Raw genomic sequence first — 20,706 nt, 5'->3', positions numbered from 1 at the left:
TCTTACCATTATAATGTGATACTTCATTCCTGGTATTTCTGTTTATCAGAGCCTGATTATGAGCTAGGGATTATGAACTAGGGATTATGAACTAGTTATATTTAAGACTCTAATTTGGTTTTTTTTTAAAAAAAACCTTCCTCTTTGTCATTCCTCATTTTTTTGTCTTCCTACAAAGATCTTTTAAGAGCACCTGAAATTCCACCAGACACCAAGGAAAGAACAATCGCAGGTGTTCAGGTGTTGTGAATGCCCAGCCATTCTGCTAACCTCTGGCTTTGCAGGGAGCATTGTGAACACCAGTTTTGATTTTAAAATATGCTGTTGCTTTGGCGTTGTTGGAGGAGGGGGAAACAAGTGAACATTATGTCATTTTTTATATATACCCATTGTACTTGCCTGGATTCTCCTTAGTTGATATATCAAGCCTTCATTAACTACAAGATAGATATGCTAATAGATACATCAGTTAAACCAAGTTGAGCTGAAGTGTCTTAGATAATAAAGCTTTGCATAAATTCTAATTCAAGCAATTTCATCAAAAAGCATAACAAGTAGCTAATCTGGGATAAAAATGTTTTTTATTTCAGAACCATGTTCTTCATAACATCCTTCACAGATGCTATAACGTTATTTTACTCTTTAGAAAAATATCTAACAACATGATTGTCTCACACCAGGCATAATCCCAGTGGAAATTAAAATTGCATGCATTTTCTCATCACTCTTTATTTAACAACTGGGAGACTTTTAATATTTGAAACTCAGCAAGAAAATTGTCTTGAAACACAGAGATTCCTTTGGGGTAATTTCACTTTTGTTTTGTGTGAACTTTAGCTGAGCAATTTTTTACAGTAATGTGGATCTGTGGATTGAATGGCAGTTAACGGGACTCTCTATATGTGCTTCACACCTAATATAGAAGAAAACATCTCAAGGAACATTTTAATAAATTAATATGAATCAGCTGGCCTTATTAATAAAGACGCTTTGTTTTAGATGTTTAATCATTTCTTTTAAACCCATACCACTGTGTTTAAAGATCAACCTGAAACTGACTGTGTTCCTGCATGAAAGGCAATACAGTAGTGACACTTCTCAATTTTCACTTTTTTTTTTTTCCCCCTGTAATTGAGAGGACATCTGGCATGCCCAAGACATCTAACATTGATGGGATTTAGTAATTTAGTTTGCTTGACTCAGAATAGCAGTATCCGAAAGGATGGCTCATCTACAAAATGAGCTGCTTGTTTCCCTTCAACAACTGAAGGACAAATGCTTGCAATGCAAAATAACATTACAATAGGCTCTTGCAAGTGGTCATAGAAAAGTGACAGTGGATTTAGTAGGGTTGATTCTATCAGCTGATTTCCATTAAAACCTTTTTATTTTTGCCTGTAATCGTCCCTTGGGAGATAGGCTTGCTAGCAAGACACCCCTGGCTATCACACAGTGGCTTCCAATATTCATTATTGCTCATGTCTCTTCTGCAGATTGAAGATTCAGAGGTCAATAAGCACCTTGCAGAAATACTCCAATCACATTCAGAGAATGTGATTGTTGCACTGCCTTGCATTGGGTATCATTGCTTGTTTTCACGTGTTCAACAGAGTAACATTGACACTCCCGTCATTTTGCTTGCACTCTTGATGTTTCCATCTTTAGCATTTCTGAGACAGAGTGAGACCTGCCAGTCCTTATCAGGAATTTGGCGCCCTTCTCTCAAATGTTTCTGGCAAAGTCAAACCAGCAGTGTCCAAGGCCTGTCTTTATGCAGAACTGTACACTGGAGTTGAAATTAGTGCCACTATGTTCAAACACAATTTGCTTGTCAGTTTGGATGATTTCACACTAAATTATATGATCGGATATTTCTTTATTTTTAGTATTTCACTCTTAGTAATATTTTAATCCTTTTCTGTGTGTCTTAATCACAACATCTTTTTCTTCCATTAAATGTCTCAGGAATTTTGTTTTCTAATTCTTCAACTGAAAAAGAGTATCTCAGGCCTCTGAGTTGTTTCAGGCATCAGATCTACCTCTCCACTGCATCTTTAGCAAGACCAAACAGAAACAAAAAATACTTTAGTCCTGTGCAGAGATACAAGTCAGTATTTGTCAGACCAGAACATTTATCATCAGACTCCATTTCACTGGCACAGTGATAACCTGTGGGTGTTTTGGAAAAGTCAAGTTTTTCACTTTGAATCAGTATCAGAACTCCTAAAAAGTCAGAAGCTCATTCTTTTGTTTGTTTTGGTTTTTTCTCTGCACCTAAACTGAATACTAAGATTTCAGTAATCTGGTAATGGATGGAAAGACTATATCTCCAAAAAAAAGAAGGTTGTTGGTAGACTTGAGGTAATTTCTGACCATTCTTGTTATCTTTGTGCCACAAACAGGGGCACTGAAGTTGTTGTCAGTTACTTGTGTGCAACCCAAGAGCACCTGGAGGGCCACTATAAACCTGTTATTGTCAAATCTCATACTGTTCAACCCACACAGTCACATGTGCAAGGTGTGCCTTTGGAGCAAAGTTACTTCTACCTTCTGCCCAGGCAACAGGCTCTGCTAAGATGGGCTGATTTTACATTCTAAGCTTTTGAGATTGAGTTTAAATTGGTTGAGGCCAGCATTGTCTTTGTTCTGTTTGGTCAGACCCCAGCATAGCAAACACCAGCCCATGATCTGGTTCTAATATAAAATGATGTTGTGGAAGGCTAGATACCCATATCAAAAATTAACTATTTCCTACTGAAAACCCCTGTCATCACCTTGTCCGTGCTCAGGATTTTGGTTTGTGTCAGTCATAGGTGACTCTTAGCAGTGTCCACAACACTCACCAGATTATTCACCAAGGCTTCCAGTTATTTCTGTTTGCAGAGCACCTTGGTTGCCCTTTTTAAGATTGCACCTTTCATTATTGCAATCTTCCAACCCTATCAAAGTCATCATGATTATTTCCTAGTGTCTGGTACACCTGTATTAGCATGACTGAGACAAGTACATTAAAAGATTTCCCTTTTATAATGCAGCCTGAATACCAGTATTCGAGGAACAAACAGTAATCTTACTGATAGAAGTTGCTTGTGCGGGACAGCATTTTTTTTTTCTTATTCTCTTTCTATTTTAACAAGGGCAATCAATTTATTTCCACATTTTGTTGTGAGATTTTGCCTTCTGGGTAAAGGCCATCTTTTATCTCCCCTTCTCCCCCTTTTCCCAAACCTTCTTCTGTGCTGGGTAGATGGAATGTATATGTGATACCCTTTCAGAAAATATATTCATCATATATTACAAGTATTGTCATTATGATGTATTAAAGTAATGCATCATCAGACAGCTGTCAGGGTGAAGAGTTATTACCCTAAAATAAGTTATGATGAGACACTGAGGAACGAGTTGAGAGCATTTTTGGTTTTTTTTCTAAATTAAGGACTTTTAAAGTAAGTTTTAAAATCTCTTACCTTCATGAAGTGGTAGAGTTAGGAAGGTCATGGAGAAGAGGACTTGAATCAGAAACACCAGGACTCATAGAATAAGAATGTAATATTTTTTTCCCTTAGGTACTTTCTATGAGTTCTGCAAAGTTTTAGTTTCCAGCATAGATGAGTGTTAGTGGGCAGCCAAAGTCATTTTAATCAACCTGAATCAGACTTTACTGTTTATCCTTTAAAGAAAACAGTCACCAAAGCATGAAGAATTGAGCTAAAACAGGCAAACTGTATTAAAATGGTAAAATAATAATTGCATTTTAGTACAAAAGGCTATTTCCTTATACAGGTTTGTTCCTGTTTCCTTATGCAGGTGTGTTCTGTGGACTTACCGTAAACCTGATAGCAATACCCTGAAAAAGAGAGAGCTTTTCAGCAGGTTTGCACAGACTTTGGATCAAACCCCTTCTTTGCATCATGTGGTGAAGCCATGAAACTTGGCACATTTATAGCATTGTAACATAAAGCCATCTGTGTACAAGTACAAACTTTTCCTTATTGCCAAAGTGCTTAATGTAATTACAATCAGGCTTGCTTCTCCTCTGCTCACTTCATCCATATGCTGAGATGGATGAAAACTTGCACTGGTAAGGATCCCACAGCATCTGAGTTTGTGTGCTGCTTACAGCAGTGTGCATTGCTAACCTTGTAAATCTGAGGCACTTTTGCATTTTAGGAACACACATAAACTTACAGGATGTCTTACAGGAAAAATGCTAACAGAAATATGCAAAAAAAATCAGCCTGGATTTTTTTCTTGCTAGCAACACAAGACACCTGGCTTAGGAGCTCAGTTGTTCTTGCTTCCCTGTATAGTCCATTTGAAGTCAAGAGGTGTCACACTGTTTGGATGCCTAAGATGGGAATTGCTTTCAGGAGACAACTTTTACTCTTTGCTGGATGGAAAAAAAGTGCAGAGTTCCTGCTCATCTTCTTCACCATCTAGAGAATATTGTACTAATCCTGAGTGTTGGCAAGCAGCTGCAAAGTAGTTGCTTCATATTAAAATTCAATCTATGTTGACTTCAACTGTGTTCAAATACAGTGTTATCCCATGCCATTTATTGTATCCTTGCATTTCCTGTGTCATGGTATTTGCATGCAGTTTCTTTAATCTGGATGTAATATTGGTCAGTGTAAGTTAAATACCAAGGTTGGTTATAGGTTAATGAATGCACTGTGCTTGCTGCTGACTGACATAATTACTGATAGGAGGTACACTGAACTTGACCCTACAGCCCACAGACATGTACTTGACTTTATCAGTGGAAATAGTATATCCAAAAGGAATACTAACGTTAAGAAGAAACATATGCAGTGCATGCATTTGCAGCACAGGGAGTATGTTTTCAGGAAAAAAAATTGCTGAAGGCAAAAGGTGGTTATGCCAGGAAAGTCCATAAATTTCTCATCCTGAAGGAAAACAATGATAAGCCACTTGATCTTGACCAATTTTAGGAAAACAGTTTAGTTTATTACCTAAAATGAAGATGTGAAATGATTGCCAAACTTACGCAAGTTATCTCTACTCAAAGTCCTTTATAAACTCAGCTGCTATGAATATAGGAAAAACTTTTTTTCTTCCATAAGTCTCAGAATGGCTTAATCATGTATAGTGGCACAGATACATTGGCTCAAGCCAAATTTATTTTGATTCTTATAAAGCAACTGCACTTTGCAGGTGCCAAATAACCAGTTTCTGCACTTAAAGAAGGTTTTACTGGCTCTCCATTAGGATCTGTAAATATATGCTTTTGGTTGAAAATGTAATCCTCTGTATGGACACCATAACTCCATCTCAGATCCAGTAGGGATTTGCTTTTCTGAACTGAGATGTAAGAAAGGGACAAGATTTTAACTAGTCAAAAATTGTATGTCATGTACTCATGATCAACTAATCTGCTTAATGGAAGAAGGTGGGCCCGATCCTCTGTAGTGTCAGGGGGATGAGCTTGTAGGATCACCTAGTGAAACACTGGAATTGAGGGAAGATCTGTGTTGGTATCTGTAGTCTGCTGATAACTATTAAATTTCTTAATCTTGTGATGCTGAAAGAAAGGACTTCTGACCCATGCTGCAATTGTTAAGAGGCAAGTAAGTCTTTCATTTGAAGATTTCAATGGCATATTGTCATATATGCTACAAATTAGAAGTTGAAGTGACTTTGGTGTGTAGATGTTGGAGTTGTAATGGGTATGCCCAAACTCCTGCCCCTCTGCAAGCAGGGTTTCACTCAAAATTAGTGTTAGTAGTGGTGGTTGCTCAGATCACCAGTTAAAACAATCTTAGGTCAGTACATTTTAAAGGAGGTAAAATATCTTGGAGAGACCATATGAAATCTATCATGGAAAACCACTGATAACTCCACATCTTATTAGCTTCAATTAAGTATTTCCATAGGGAACCATGGAACTGTTTAAAGTCATGATGATACACACACACGTTGTTCCATCCAAAGAAATAATCTGTTTTCCAGATTTCCCAATAGCCAAGCTATTTTGTTATTGTTTTTTCTTTTCCTCCTTTTAAGAGAAATAATTTATAAGAATTTATCTAGGGCTTGCTACAGATTTAAAAGGAGAAAAAAGGTTTCTTCTGTCCGAGTTTTAAATTATACGCATGACCAAAGATAAATATGTTTTTTATTTATAACTGTGGATAGATGCCAAACAAAGCCTTTCATATGACACACCGCTGCTGTAGTAGAGGAGCACTTAAAACAGTTCCAGTGAAGTTAGGCCCCAAGACTTTCATGCAACTTCACGCAAAATGGTTAAGACCTTTCATTTATTTCTTTTCTTTTTTCTTTTCTTTTCTTTTCTTTTCTTTTCTTTTCTTTTCTTTTCTTTTCTTTTCTTTTCTTTTCTTTTCTTTTCTTTTCTCTTTTCTTTTCTTTTCTTTTCTCTTTTCTTTTCTTTTCTTTTCTTTTTTCTTTTCTTTTCTTTTGAACATCTTCAAAGGTTACAAGTGCAACATGCTTAGAGGATGCTAGGCTTCCTCCTGTCAAGCTGAGATGGTCTGAAAACCACATCGAAACATGGGAGAACTGCAGCTACCACATATTGCAGATGAGGGGTTTTTCTTCACAGGCTGTAGATCTCTCCTGCCCTTCCCTGCTTGGTTGGTAACAGTTAGATGTTAGATGAAGGTTATGAATGGAGGCTGGCAAAGCAAAGGATTGGTGTGCTGGTTTGAGACTGGGATGGATGGGCTTTGACAATACTGCTGGATAGGAACACTTGTGTAGCTAATACAAACAATTTGTAATTGTCAGAGCTGGAAAGTAAAAACATGATTATAAACCATGCCTAGGATCAACTTACTTCAGCTTTAAATGATTTAAAAGTCTAGTGTCTGGAGCTGCATCTTACTTGCCTGTAAAACCCCTCAAAGAAGACTTACAGAATGGTATAAGCATGTGTCTCCTTTCTTGTGCATTTATTGTGAAAAGTAACCCTTTGTCTAGCTGACAGGAGACAGGTTTTTAGGACAGATGTGAAGCAAAGACATCCAGATAAGTCAAAAAAGATAGAATTTTCCATTTTTAATAGAATGAGACAATTGCCTGGTAACTATAAGTCTTAGAAACTACTATTTGTTCTTGTTTTATGCAGGGAGAGACTCTGAATAGTTAGGTGCTGATGCATCTTGGGCACCTGGTGGCTTTTGCTGTGCCAGCTTTGGAAGTTGTTTTTCTGTGGATGTGAAGAAAGGCTGTAAAGGATGCAAACTTCTCTGAAAGAAGGGAAGTAGCAAAAGAAAGCATCCTCTGTTACCTAGAGCCTGCCATCATTACGCCTGACCCTATCTCATTATCCCCTGATATCTGTAGCAGACGATGACCTTTGATGACATGGCACAACAGTACTCAAAAGAGATGCCTTCCTTTTAATTTTGGCTCCTGAATTCTAAATGTAGGGACTTCTTCCCCATGCTGTATCCAGCCTTCTTTTACTCAAACACATGTACACAAATTAAAATGGTACTAAATACTGCTCAGCAACGCTGTTTAGGTATGAGATTGCCTTTCTAACTTTGCTAGAAGAACCTCTGTCTTCCCATCACTTGTGAGTCTGGAGTAGGCTGGAAGCAACTAATTTACCATGTAATAAGATAGGTTCCTGTTGACACAATTCAAGGGCAAAACTATTAAGTCATTAGGGCTAATGTTGTAACATTCTGATACAAAGGCATGGCCAGGGCCTTTCAGATGTACCTCTGACCTTTTGAGGATTAAGTTTCTTCGCAGTTTATTTTTGGTATTTGGAATCTGTCTTTTTTTTTTCCTTCTGCTTCACATGCATTGGTCTTTGGTCTTGTGCAAAGTACAGCTTGGAGAGCAGCTCCTGCAGTCCTGATTTATCCCAGTTTTATCAAAGATAAGAATTTATCAAAGAAGATAAGAATTCATCACATTCTTAATCCTGCAATACTAAAACAACATCACGTATTCCTTTGCTCGGCCCTGCCCATGTCACAGCTTGACTCATGGGACTGCTGGTAGGAGGGAGTCAGGGAAATAGACATGGCTCTCGGGATTCTTCCACCAAATAAGAAGGTGAGAATTGCTCAAAACAGTCTATCTAGATGTCATTTAAATAAACAGAATATAAAAGTGTCTTGCTATAGCCCTCTGATATGTTGACAAAGTAACTTTTCTCAAATTTAGTAGTATTGCTAATAACCAGATGATTATTTCAACCATTGTAGTCTCCAGCTAGGCAGAAGCTCTGCACTTGCTTCACTTTCATTGTGAAGGCTGTTGAGTAAGTCCTATGTCTGGAACTTATGACCAAAATGTTTTAGAGCATATAGACAGGCCAGTAACTTATATCAAGGCCTGAGTATTGTTGCCAAAGCTACTCAAAATAACGCATTTTTAAGACATTATTTAACAAGGAAGGCTCTTTTTGCGTGATGCTTTTGTTAGTTGTATAGAAATGTATTCAATGATGTGGAGAATTCAACAAAAAAAATCTGAAAATGTTTTTATTTATAATTTGATTTTTAAGTCTATCTTTCTTATGCATTTAGCTTGCCCTTTCAAATTGCTGGAAAGGGTTCTCTCTTGAGGAAGAATTAGCACCATTCTCTAGAAGAACATTTGGGAAGCAAGGCATCCAAGGAGTTTGTGGCAGGAAGCTGTGGAATGTTATATTTCATTAATTTCTGACATATTTTAGTTTTGTGTTCAGTCTTTTAAAATGCGATGATGCTGAGGAGATGTATTTCATGAAGTTTTGTTCAATTTTGTTTTATTTTTGCTTTCAATGACTTAAAATACAACAGTGATGGAAAAAAGGAAGTTGAAGTAAAAAAAAATCTGCTCTTAAAACTGTACATGCCAGCATAGGTCTGGAAAGGATGCTCATGGCTGAATTAATAAACTCTGACTGTGGAGGTTTCAAACATGAATTCTGACAGACCCTTCACTATGACAATACTAGTGGGAGTCACAATAATATCATCTGCTGCTGAACATTGCTAGTATGTGAGTACTGTTGTGCCAAAGGTTAATATGCCAGTTTTATTTCCTTCTCTCTACAGCTATAATTTAAATGAGTTGCACACATAAGTGATGTTATATGCATAGGGTTTTGCATTAAGTTTGCTATGTCAGATTTGTTTATAAAAATCATATTTTGAACCACTTGCCCAGGGGCTCCATTCTGGGAAGCTGCAAGCTGATTTCTTTTAAAGAGGCAGTTTTCATTTTCCATGGATTTTCAATAGAGGTTTTTGAGCTCAGTTTTAAATTCAGCACTTGCCCAGGTTTACAATTATGTTTAATTACTTAGCAACAGAGAGTCTAATCTAGTTTTACATGTGTGCCACATGACCCTTTCCATACCTTACTGGGATTGGAAGGGCCGCCTTCCTCTCTTGGGGAAAATTGCTTCCAACATTTTGGAGACCATTTACAATGTTTTTATTCCTATACTGCGAAGTTAACATTGCCCATAAACCTAATAGTCACACAGTAGTTAATAAGGGGCAGAAAGTTTTATAGTCTTTTCCACTATGTTGTTAAAATCTTGCTACTGTAGTTTAGTCCTAGCCACACAAAACCTATCAGTTGTGAAAAACAAGATGCTCTATGTTGGTTTATTCTTGGAAACCAATGGAAGAGAGGACCTTTCTTGAGAGTCTAGCTGAACGTAATGAACTTGGGGATTATTTAAATTGCTTGGCTTGTAATATAAACACTCGAGGGCTTGCCAGCAGTGTACCTTCAGGATGTGTGACTTTTCTAAAAAAAAACATTCGGGATTTTTTTTTCAGAATCCATTGCAATTAGTGGCACTATGGCAAAGGATGATATATTAAATTGCCTTTCAGTGAGAGGAAGTAGAATCCATTAATGATGTCGCACACATATTTTTAGTCAGGTTCAGCAAAAATAATTTTCTAGCTGTCTTTCTATGTTATGTAAACTAAGAACATTCCCAGGGTACCAGCTGGATTGTCCTTTAGGCCTTGTAGACCTTCAGAATGGTTTTGACCTTCTTCTGATAGAGGAGATGCTGATGTTCTCAACTGCACCAGCGGAAATGAGGTACTACTTAGAGTTGCTGAGATTTCTAGACTCAAACCTGAACTGAAATGGCTCAAATACAATTAGGGATTGGCTACTAGTACCTCCTGGGTACACACTTATTCTTGTTCCTTTTACTACATTGACAGGGAACAGGAAAGGCTAGAGCTGGGACAGAATAGTCACTGAAGGAGTGTCAGACAGGAGCCACTCTGAGAAGGAACAGTTCACAAATTTCTCTAAAAGGGAATTTCCTTTGCATCTGTTAATAACTAAACAGTTACATTAAAAAAAAAAAAATCCAGCCATTAATAACCCAAAATATCTTCTTAGAAGGTTCTTGTTCTGCTAGGATGTGGAAAATGGGTATAGAGATTAGTACACAGTAGTGAAGAGTGGGGGCAGAGAGGAATAAACAACAGTTTATTTGTTTCAAAATTGAAATGCTATGGACACTGTGAGCTTTTAAGAGCAATGATACTGTCAAAAAGCGTGCTGTCTAAAAGAGCAGAGTTCTAATTACTTGGCTCCTGTAACTGTACTTCAGTGCTTAAAATGTGATTTCCTTTAGATTTCATCTTCCACCTGTGTTGCCTGGGATTGCAGATTGCTTTCTATTACATTTCTAAAATGCATTTCTCTACAGATTACCTGTGCATACTTCGTTGCTTACATCCTAACATTGTTCTCCCATGCAACCTCTGAGAAGAGGGTGGTGCATTATCTTGGATGAGTTTGGCACTACCAACACACTGGGTTTGCATCCTCTGATAACTGTGGGCAGTCAATGGAGTAGGATTCTGTGGGTTTGGTGTTGAATTTAGTGGGACTTTTAAATGTAGGGAACAGATATTTTAACAATGATAGAAATGACAGTTATGCTGTGTTAGTGGTGGGCAGGTGCTTTAAGGGGAAGAGTCTGTGCATGGGGATAGAGCTCTACTCTTACTTCCCTGGGCACTGTGCCAAAGTATTACCCAAATACCATGCTACAACCAAAGTCTAAAAAGGAAATGGTACTATTCACTCAGTATTCACTCAGTCATTTCTGACCTGTTGCATGACCACACTACTGGATTAATTTTGAAGTACATATATGGGAGTACCCATGTAATTATCTGTCTAAAAATACAGCACTGCCATTTCTGGGTTATTTTTTAAAGAGTGGTTGCATAAAACTTAATCAAGAGGCTTAATACACTGTGCCATGCTCTTCTTTGGCTGGATTGTTACTGGGAAAATAAACTTAGCATTGCAGTGGTTGCAATGCCTTCAAAGTCTGGCCAACTCAGTGCTCTGGATGTGATTCTGCACAACGGGAATTCCTGTAGGCGGCAGGCTGCATGCTAATGGAATGGGAATGGGTAGGAAATAGAAGCAGGTCCTTGTGCCTAACCCTTCCCACACAGCCTGATTTCCTTTCTCCCTGGGAATCTGCACACCTGGTCTGGTGCCAAATGCTTTCTGCTTAACCATAGGAGTAAGACAGAACATCCTTCTTGGTGCCTTGGAGAAGCTGTGGGAGACAGAGGGAGAACTCCTTCCCTCAGATGCTCCTGGACACCCTAGAGCTATGTAGAGCCTTCAGCATGGGTCTGCCCCAAAGGTACAGTCTGCTGCTGTCTGACAGGCTGCTCCTATCAAGAAGCATTGCTCTGGAAAGCAGACTTGTCTTTGTGCAGTAAGTTTGTTCTCCTTGATCCCAAAACCATTGAAATCAACAGTATTTTAAAGTCAATTTCCACTGATTTCTATGGTCTGGAGATTAGATTTCACTGCCTTTTCAACTCTGAATCTCAACAATTCCTTACTGCCTCACTCTGGATATTTTTTCCCTACTGCAGGATAAAAAGATGCTATTTAATATGACGAAATCTAAATAACTGGGCACTGTGCATGGAAACTACAGCTCTACTGTCAGCCCCATTTCACGGACAAGGAAGCTGTATCTGAAATCATACCTCCAAATTTCAGCAAAGCTGAGAACAGATCCAACTTTCATTCTGTAGATATCCTAATATAAAGAAATTTTTCCGCTTCATTTTAATTTGCAAATATTTCCAAACATCTTCCCTTATGCACAGTCTCTTCCAAATGCAGCTGTGAACTGTTGCATTGCTGTTTTGGTATTTTTTAAAATTTTCTTTTCTTTGTTAGTTGCAGTTATTAAGAGTTTGTGAGTAAATCGATTATGGGTAAAAATATACTTATAGATAATTGAGCCTTTTTATTCTTGTTTTGATTGAGATAGAATAGTACAGGGAAAATGCACTGCTATTTCTAAATCTGAAACGAGGAATTTTTTTTCAAAACTGTGCTGACTTACAAGCTTCAACACTCATAATTTTAATTAAGAATTAGTCTCCTTAAAAAACAGACTGAGACCCTTTTCAGATTTTCCATTACCTGAGAAGTATCCTTAGCTCACCAACCAGTCAGGGAAGGCAGTTGGAGAACAATATTGTAAGTGACATTTTAGAATTGTGGTTTTTCAGTATTTATCAACCACTGTATTTTCAGCTTGAAGGTACCAATGTTTTTGTGTCACATAATAAATTACAGAATGTTTACATGCAATTAGGTATGTGCCTAAGGAGGAGAAAACACTGGGAAACAGGATTTTCCAGAGGCAGTAGCTAGTTCAGAGGCCCAGAGCCACTGCAGTAGCTGTTGTCAGGGAGGACTGAGTGGCAGTTCTAATTACCATTGTCTACACAGGTTTCTCATAGGAAGATACAAGCTGTCATGATCCCTTGCCAATCACATGAGAACTGACCTAGGGAGAACATCAACTGAAGGTGAGTGTACATATCCAATAAATCCAGTCCCCATTGCATTAGCTTATTTTTAGGATTGTCCTGAAAAGACATTCAGCCTGTATCATAAAACCTTCAACTGAGCAAAAAATACACAGAATGATGATGACTTTAAATTTGGGTTCTTGCCCTCTGGGGCATGAATTCATAGTGCTTCAGATACGATTTGATAATGTACTGGATGCTGAAAGAACAGAGAATCTCTAGATGGGTTCATAAAGGCAAAGCATTTCTGCAATGTCGGCACTCTCCTAATCAAAGGAAGCAAAATAAATTTTATTCTTAATTTTACTGCAAATGTTATACTTAATTTGCAGTGAAACCATGCTCTCTTTTAAAGATATTTCTCAGAAGCAGAACATTTAAAGTTAGCATGTAAATTTATTCTTGCATCTCATACACCGTTTTCTGATTTTTTCACCTTCTTCCATTGAATGTATTAGAGTCTTGTTCTTGAACATAGTTTAGACAATACATGTGTCACAAGCAATGATGAATCAAAGAAAGAAAGCATCCAGAAAGGGGTTAACTAGACAGGTAGGCCCTCATCAGCATCACACTCTGTTCCATAGCTACAATAACAGTAATTGAGTCAGACACATGGATTTTAAGTGCCTCTTAAAGAGGAAAGTTAGGGAGAGACACTGTGGAAAGAAAATTATATACTGAAATGTGGCATCTCCGTTTTGCAGCTGCCGACCTTCCTCTGTCAGTGGCCACAGCTGTTGCCTTTTCTACTAAACTTAGCAGGGGATGGGTGAAACTAAAGAAAAGCAGGGCAGGCACTTCAGCTGATAAGGGGGTGTGGGTCCAAGTCCCCCTGTGTAATCAAAAGAAACCTTTGGTAAGCTTGAACTCTTGAGAGACAGGGGTTTTTTTATGAGTGGATAGAAACTCATGCTGGGGAGATGTGTGCCTGCCTTGTGGGTGGATGCACTCTCAGGATGCTCCTCGAGGCCCTTTGTGCACTAGTTAGGTTTTCTCCAGTTCTACTGTTTTGCCACTTGTGTTTTGTCCATCTTGGGCAGCACACTAGCTCAGCATCATCTTTCCCAGTGAGTGAAGGAGAATATTTGTCAAAAAAAGGAGGAAAACTAGTCTCCCCTTCTGCTGCTCGTTGAATATGGTCTTTTAGCATTTGGTCCTCAACTCCAAAGCCAAACCTGGTGGATTCCAAAACAGGAGTGATGAAAAGTACAGGCTTGTTATATCAGAGCTTGATGTCACTCATACCAGCTTTTAGTCAGAGTCTTTCTATACTCTCACTGAATTTGTGTGGTTGTTTTGGTTGTTTTGGCAGTTTTTTTAAGTGTCAGCTTTAGACAGGATGAGACTAAGTAGGAATATTAACTTTTTTTTCCCTTCCTTTGGGTTGTAGAAGAAAATGTGGAGACATGACGTGACATTAAAAACAAATGCAAAGACTGAAACAAATAATCCATCATTTGTGATTTACTTTTTCAGCATTTTTTTTAAAATGAAGTCTTAAGCTTAAAAGCCAGTTCTCTGCTCTTTGATCTGCTGCCTTGGGATTTTTGAGTGCTTTTTCTTTCCATGTGACAGTCCCCTGCCAGTGATGATTTGGGGAGGTGAACAAAATGCAGATGTAGATAATTTAAGACATGTTCCTGCCTCTGTTCACATAGTCTGAAGTAATCTGGGCCTTGGTCATGAAGGGTGTTTATGGTGCAAGGGTCTGTTGTGTAGCATGGGAGGACTCCTTAAGGTCACAAAATCTGGTGTGGTTTTGCCCTATAAGAAACAGTCCTGGGACAGAGTTACCTGCTGAATGTCTTTCACCTCAAAGGCAAGCAGTTGGTTCCAACACAGAAGTTGGGGGTGATTTAATGTGAGGTGTGGATAATCAGGAGAGAAATGAGAATATAATGGCCTGACAATAGACATACAGCCCTGTACTTATGGACGAGCTTCACTCTCTGCACCAGGCACGATAAAGCTTGCTGATAGTGAACTATTGTATGAGCCACTGACTGCAAAGAGAAGGTCCTATGGAAACAGGAAATGTGGATGTTTGTGTCATATACAGAAAATTTGGCCTGGCCTGCATGCCAGATGATGTCCTTCCATCTGGTGAAGCTGAAGATGCTGAGAACAAGGAGAGGAGGAAGGGGACCATACCCAAGTTAGATCTAGGCACAATGTGTAGTTGAATGAAATAAAATATTTCTTGAAAAATGATTGATGAAGGCTAGAGCTCATAACTCCTGCGGTAATTTTGTCACTTTTATCTTCAGGGTGGAGATCACTACATGCCAGGCTGCATTCCTTCATAGCATCTGAATCATTCTTATTGTCTCCACAAGCTGAAAATGAGAAACAGACTGGCAGGAAAGTTAAAATTTTCAAGGTGGAAAGAGCAAGGAATAGCCTGATTTGATTTTGTTTTGGTTCCTTTTTTTAAGATTAAATGTTCCTGTTGCCTTTTTGCAGATAATACACTGTATTTTATGATCCCTTTGTTTAAAACAAAACTATAGTTTCCTAGATTTTGAAGATAAGCTAGAGCACCTGAATTAAAGGGCTTTCTTCAGTGCTGTCTATATCCAGCCTGGCTTTCCGTGAGCTGCACGAAGGAGAAATATTTCCAAGGCACCAGTGGTTGCCATATCCTGTATGCAAAAAGATTCCATAAATGTCTGAAAACAGATGGAATGCAACTTTGGAGGAATAAATGGATTTTTAATTTTCTGAACATTTTGGATTCCATCTGGTTGAAGTAACTAAGTGACCTACTAGAATACTTTTACCTTTCTTGTATAATAGATAGAAATACAGCTTGCATTGCTATTGACTGACACATTCCCCAATAGTTCATGGGGTTTACTTGCTCATGCATTTGCTTATTTGTAATTCTTTTGCCTGTATGTCAGGGGATACCTGATGCAGCTCTTCCCACATGACAAATCTAAATGTTGGCCCTCTCTTGGATCATGATTTATCCTTGCAGCTGGTAAGGCGAAGCTCTGAACCACCTGCCTAAGCCCACCTGACAGTAGTGGGAGTCAAAAGAGCTAGAATACCTTAGACTTATCTCCTTATTTTTTTTCGCTTCAAGCATTGGCACATGGCAAAAAGAAAAATAAAATGCTCTTAGTTTTCTGTCTTGCTTAAAGACAAAGAATGAGTAAAGGCTTTGTGTACAGGCACTAATTAGGTGGATTATTTCTGTTTATTGTTTTTTGTTACTGCCATTTAGAATGTTGTTAAATGAATAAGAGTAAATACATGTGTTTTTTTAAACAGGAAATGAGCACTTCTCTATCAATAGGAAATACAGGCAACTTGAACTCACAAGAAAGAAGTCATAAAATATACTAGTCGATATAAAAAATTGATGACCTAGGTTTATGGAAAAGACCAATTTTGTGCCTTTCACCTCACTGAAAGGTAGAAACCAAATCTATTCACCCTCCTTGAGAGAGAAGATGGGTCTTTTAAATCACTATTTTTAAGCTTGTACTTAAAGTTGCACTACTTATGAAGTTGATTATTTATGATTGCCATGTTGCCATTCAGAAAATTCTACTGAGAATAAGTATTTCCATGCTGATAAGTTCATGACTAATAGTTAGTAGGATATTGACAATGTGTTTGGTATTAGTTTTCATACTTTTTGGCGCTTGGGAACATTGCTCAGGGTTCTTGCTATGAATATGGATAAAACATTCCAAGGAATGAGGAATAACAGCTTTTTTTTTTTTTTTTTTTAAGGGTTGTTAACGAGACTCTTTTCCACTTCTGGAACCAAGTATATTTGTGTTTCATTAAAAGCTGTTACATTTTAGGATCACAAGTTTCAGTCTAGCACAAAGCCTGAAATCATTGAAAGTTTTCCCTTTTGCCTGACACATTACTGCTGTGTAAAAAGTGTGTTTGCTCAGTCCTTAACAGGACAAAATATAGCATTTCCACTGCAAACAACGTTTATATAAAACTCTGGTCACCATAACCCCATAATTCAAAGTAGGCTTGTTTCTTCTCCCTGAATTTTGTGATTATGAACTTTCTGAGGGCTGGCAGGAGCACACATGGGTTCAGCCAGCAAAACTCTGGACACGGTGCAGTCATGTTTTGAGTGTCTTTTGCTGGGGTCCAAGAATAAGCTTACCTTGTATGGCATTGAGAAAATCGAATTCTCTTTTGCATTATACACTTATGTAATTGCATTACTGTCTCTGAAGCCTTTTTGCCCCTATAAATGATTAAAACTGTTCTTACACAAATTTGGACTTGGGAGACACTTGTAAACCTTACACAGAATGTAAGTGGCTGAAAGACTCGTAGCTGCCAGCATCAAGGATTTGCTGTTTTGTGATTTTCTAGGAGTTTAGAGTTTTCTAAAGAGAAGTCTGTATCCTGCTAATAGAACTCATCACATGCTCTCTCATTTGTATAATTGAGAAAATTACGAATATAATGAAAACAGCTCCGTCTAAATAAGTTCTCTATCCACAGTTAATAAAATAGTATCTGCCCTCAGAGACCTGGAATTTCTCTGCAAATGCTTTTAGTTAAACAAAGCATTTTGTGTACCTACAGTAAATTTATTTTTTCATTATTCATGAAACAACTTTAATGTCACTGCTGATTTTCCTGGTAGGATGTTCAACTCCAGCATACCAGAAGCTCATGCTGAGTTGTAGCTGAAGATGTCATTCACAATAAACATGAGCTGCTGTGACAATATGATGGCAGAAGGTGAAGAATCTCTTTTCTTGTGCAAGGGCATGCATGTGTCTCTGTGTATGAGAGAGAAGGAAAGAGATTTGATTGTGTTTACAAGATTCATTCATGGCACAGCAGGTAGTAGTCACATTGTAATATTCACCTTAACATAGCTAATTTGATTTTCAACCTGGTTATCATGCATTTAGACATAACGATACATGAAAATATATGCTCTAGCAGTGCATTTTAAATAAGGTTGCACACTTTAAGTCGGAATATATTAGAGGTAAGCATTGATTTTTGCAATTGCAGGAGTCCTGGAAAGCACTACTCAGTGTATGTTACAAAATTACCAAGAGGAAAGTGAATTCCAATGGATAAGTCTCAGGCATTGTTACCATTTCTGGGCTGAGCTCAACAGGATGGGTGTCCCTATATTTGACATCTCTAAAGATACACAAGTTTTTCCATTTTAGAGCTTCACATACTAATGGAATTTCATTTCTGAGTTTCAGGTTGTCTTCTAACTGGAAAATGAAGAGTCAAAAAGTCCTGAGGCCTTTCTGCCCTTCTCACTGAAAGGAAAATGAACAGCCTGGTCATAGGATGAATGTTGTCTTGGGTCACCATCAAGATCCTGACCTGCCTAAATGATGTCACACAAGGAAAGAGGTATGATGATGTTTGTGAAGAGCAGAGCCTCATTACTGCATCCTGGAGTAGCCTGAGAGATAAGGGCATCTATCAGCAATTTAATTATAGTCGTAACACACTAGCCTTCATGTGAGACAAAAAGGAATCTGCTGTTTGCACTGTGAGATTTCAAGCTCAATTTAAATCTAAAGAGAGTGGACGTGGTTGGGCATGATTTTGTGAATCACCTTCAGCATGTTTGCACAGACAAAAGCAGGTATAATTCTCCTGAAGTCAATAGAGTTGAGCATGTTTATATGAATGGGGCATTTGGCCCAAATCCAGTTGGAGTCTTTGCACTATAACACCTCTGAATCTTCAGAGGTTTTCTTAGAGTCGTTAATATTGAGTCTGTATGTACCCAAGGTAATTATCCATTATTGCTTGAGCCTGGCCCAGGAATTGTTTCACAACATGTTGCCTCATTAGTAAAATATAATGGAAAAAAACCCAGAAAAAACCTGGAAACTAGGAAAGTAAGGGTGCTAAAAGGAGAAGAGTGTGAAGGAAACAAAGACAGTGGGGTGAGATCCTCTGATGGTGTAAATCAGTATCACCTTCTGTGAGGCTCTGCCAATTTACACCCTGTGATGCTCTGGCCCATGATTATTAGGAAAGTATGTTGTTGATATGCTCTATAATGGCTTCCATTACCAGCCCATGCTAAAAGAAGCAGCTGGTGAAAGTTATGTTTATGTTCCACAGATGGATTGGCAATGGCAGACGCATAGCTCTGTGTCTGGTAAACAGGTGTTTTACTTTATGTTTGCTAGCTAGCCATAAGAAGTCAGATGCTTGGTGAGGGGTGTAGGCAAAGAAGATCAGTTCGGTTGTTGAAAAGGAAGAAGCAATGCTTTTTGGTTGCATTTTATTTTCTTTTTAAATGGCAAGTAGTGTCCTGAAACCCATCCTGCCTTTTATCAGCATAATCTAAATGACTGGGAAGAAAAATTAACAGAGGATCAAAAACCCCCAAACTGGTATGGAAGTGATACTATCTCATCTCCTTCCTTTCTTGCCCATTTTCATCAGGAGAAGGAAGCACTTTGGCTTCAGATGAAGTAAAAACTGCTTATAATACAGTCAAATCTTCCGGTGCCAGAGGAGAAACTTTGCCAGTTAGTACAGTGCAGAACAGGATGAGCTGAAATTACAGCAGAGTTTATCTATGCCTTTGGTGGGAGGTGGAAATATAATCCTCATTTTAATAAGTAACAATTTGCAAACCAATTCTGATGCCTGTAAATTTAATACTTACATGCCCAATGCAGGAGAACAATCGCTTTTCATTATTCAAAAAAAAGCATTTATTTTGACTGTGTTTATTCACTTCTGATTGCCCAGAAAACTAAAAAATGGCTGGTATTTTTTCTGATCTCTGAATGACAAACACTTCTAGATGGCAGAATGACAACATGTAAATTCCTTGGTGAGTATCATTCAGGCTAAAATTCTTTAAACCCTGAGAGTTTAAGAGTGTTTTCACAAATACCCAGTAGTAGATTGAATATTCATTAATAATGAATCATAGTGGTATAGATTAAGAACTTCTGGTTGCAAATCAGATTATTATCTTATTCTCTATACAGCTCTAGGGAAAGCTCCTTAGTATGTAGTGCAAGGAAGTAGCCTAAGGGAATAGAGCAGTCTGGTATCATTTACTCAAAACTTGCCCACACTGCTGTTGGGTGTTGATCCTCCTGGCAGAAGGTTAAATGCATCCTGCTGAGTCCTTGGAACCAGTGGCCAAGGCAGGGATGAGTGGTTCTCCAAGACAAGAGATGACCTGCGGAGTGCAAAGAGTAGCTGGGGCGGCTGAAGAACCTGGGATAGGTCTGAAGAGATGTTCACCCTCAGCATTGTTAACTCGTTATCACGCCTGTTTTATTGAAACCAAACCAAAAGGGGCAGCTTTGGAATCAGCGCGTTACGTCGGGGAGGTGGCTGTTTAAATGAAGTGCAAGCAGCGCCTGGTTTTGAGCTTCTGTTGTGGATATAATATATGAAGGAATAGCGAGAGCAGCAGGTGTTGTCAAAATTTATGTGCAAGCAGCAAGCCCAGGCGGCAGCCCCGCAGGAAGAGCAGTGACAGTTACTGCAGCAGATGGTCTCAAGAATTATGAATGTGGGACCTATCCCCAGCTGCCCCTATAAGTTGGTCCTTCTCGAGCACGAACCAACAAGGCGTTGACTCCAGAACCTACACAGTCAAGTTGAGCAGCAAGACTGGTGGTGGTCAGGGCAACCAGCCAGTCCAGCTCCACACTGAACCAGCCTGACCCAAGCTGTACATATTGATCTCTCAGCAGCACTGCCGGCTAGGAGAGATACATCTTGAACCAGTTGGGAATCCCAGAATAGAAGTACTGATAAAGGCTCATGAAGGAATTTAACTACCCAGACATCTGTTGAGTAACAAATACAGCTGAACATGCATCATCGCAGAGGTTCCTAAATTATAGTGAAGACAACTTTATGA

The 20,706-nt window shown here is 38.5% G+C and overlaps 1 long non-coding RNA gene across 2 annotated transcripts in view; it reads left to right on the top strand.

Moving 5' to 3' along the window:
* Positions 1 to 20,706, top strand: part of LOC108447221 — a 158,772-nt gene that overhangs the window by 78,452 nt on the left and 59,614 nt on the right. For both annotated transcript variants that reach the window (XR_001862657.1, XR_001862656.1), the window contains exons 5-6: positions 12,748 to 12,827; positions 18,050 to 18,206. This is a non-coding gene — a long non-coding RNA (uncharacterized LOC108447221). The remainder of the gene's footprint in view (positions 1 to 12,747; positions 12,828 to 18,049; positions 18,207 to 20,706) is intronic.

This window comes from Corvus brachyrhynchos, unplaced genomic scaffold, assembly GCF_000691975.1.
Source record: "Corvus brachyrhynchos isolate BGI_N302 unplaced genomic scaffold, ASM69197v1 scaffold416, whole genome shotgun sequence".
Lineage (NCBI taxonomy): Eukaryota > Metazoa > Chordata > Aves > Passeriformes > Corvidae > Corvus > Corvus brachyrhynchos.
Note: the sequence above shows the minus strand (reverse complement) of the source record. Positions and strands in the feature narration are given on the sequence as shown.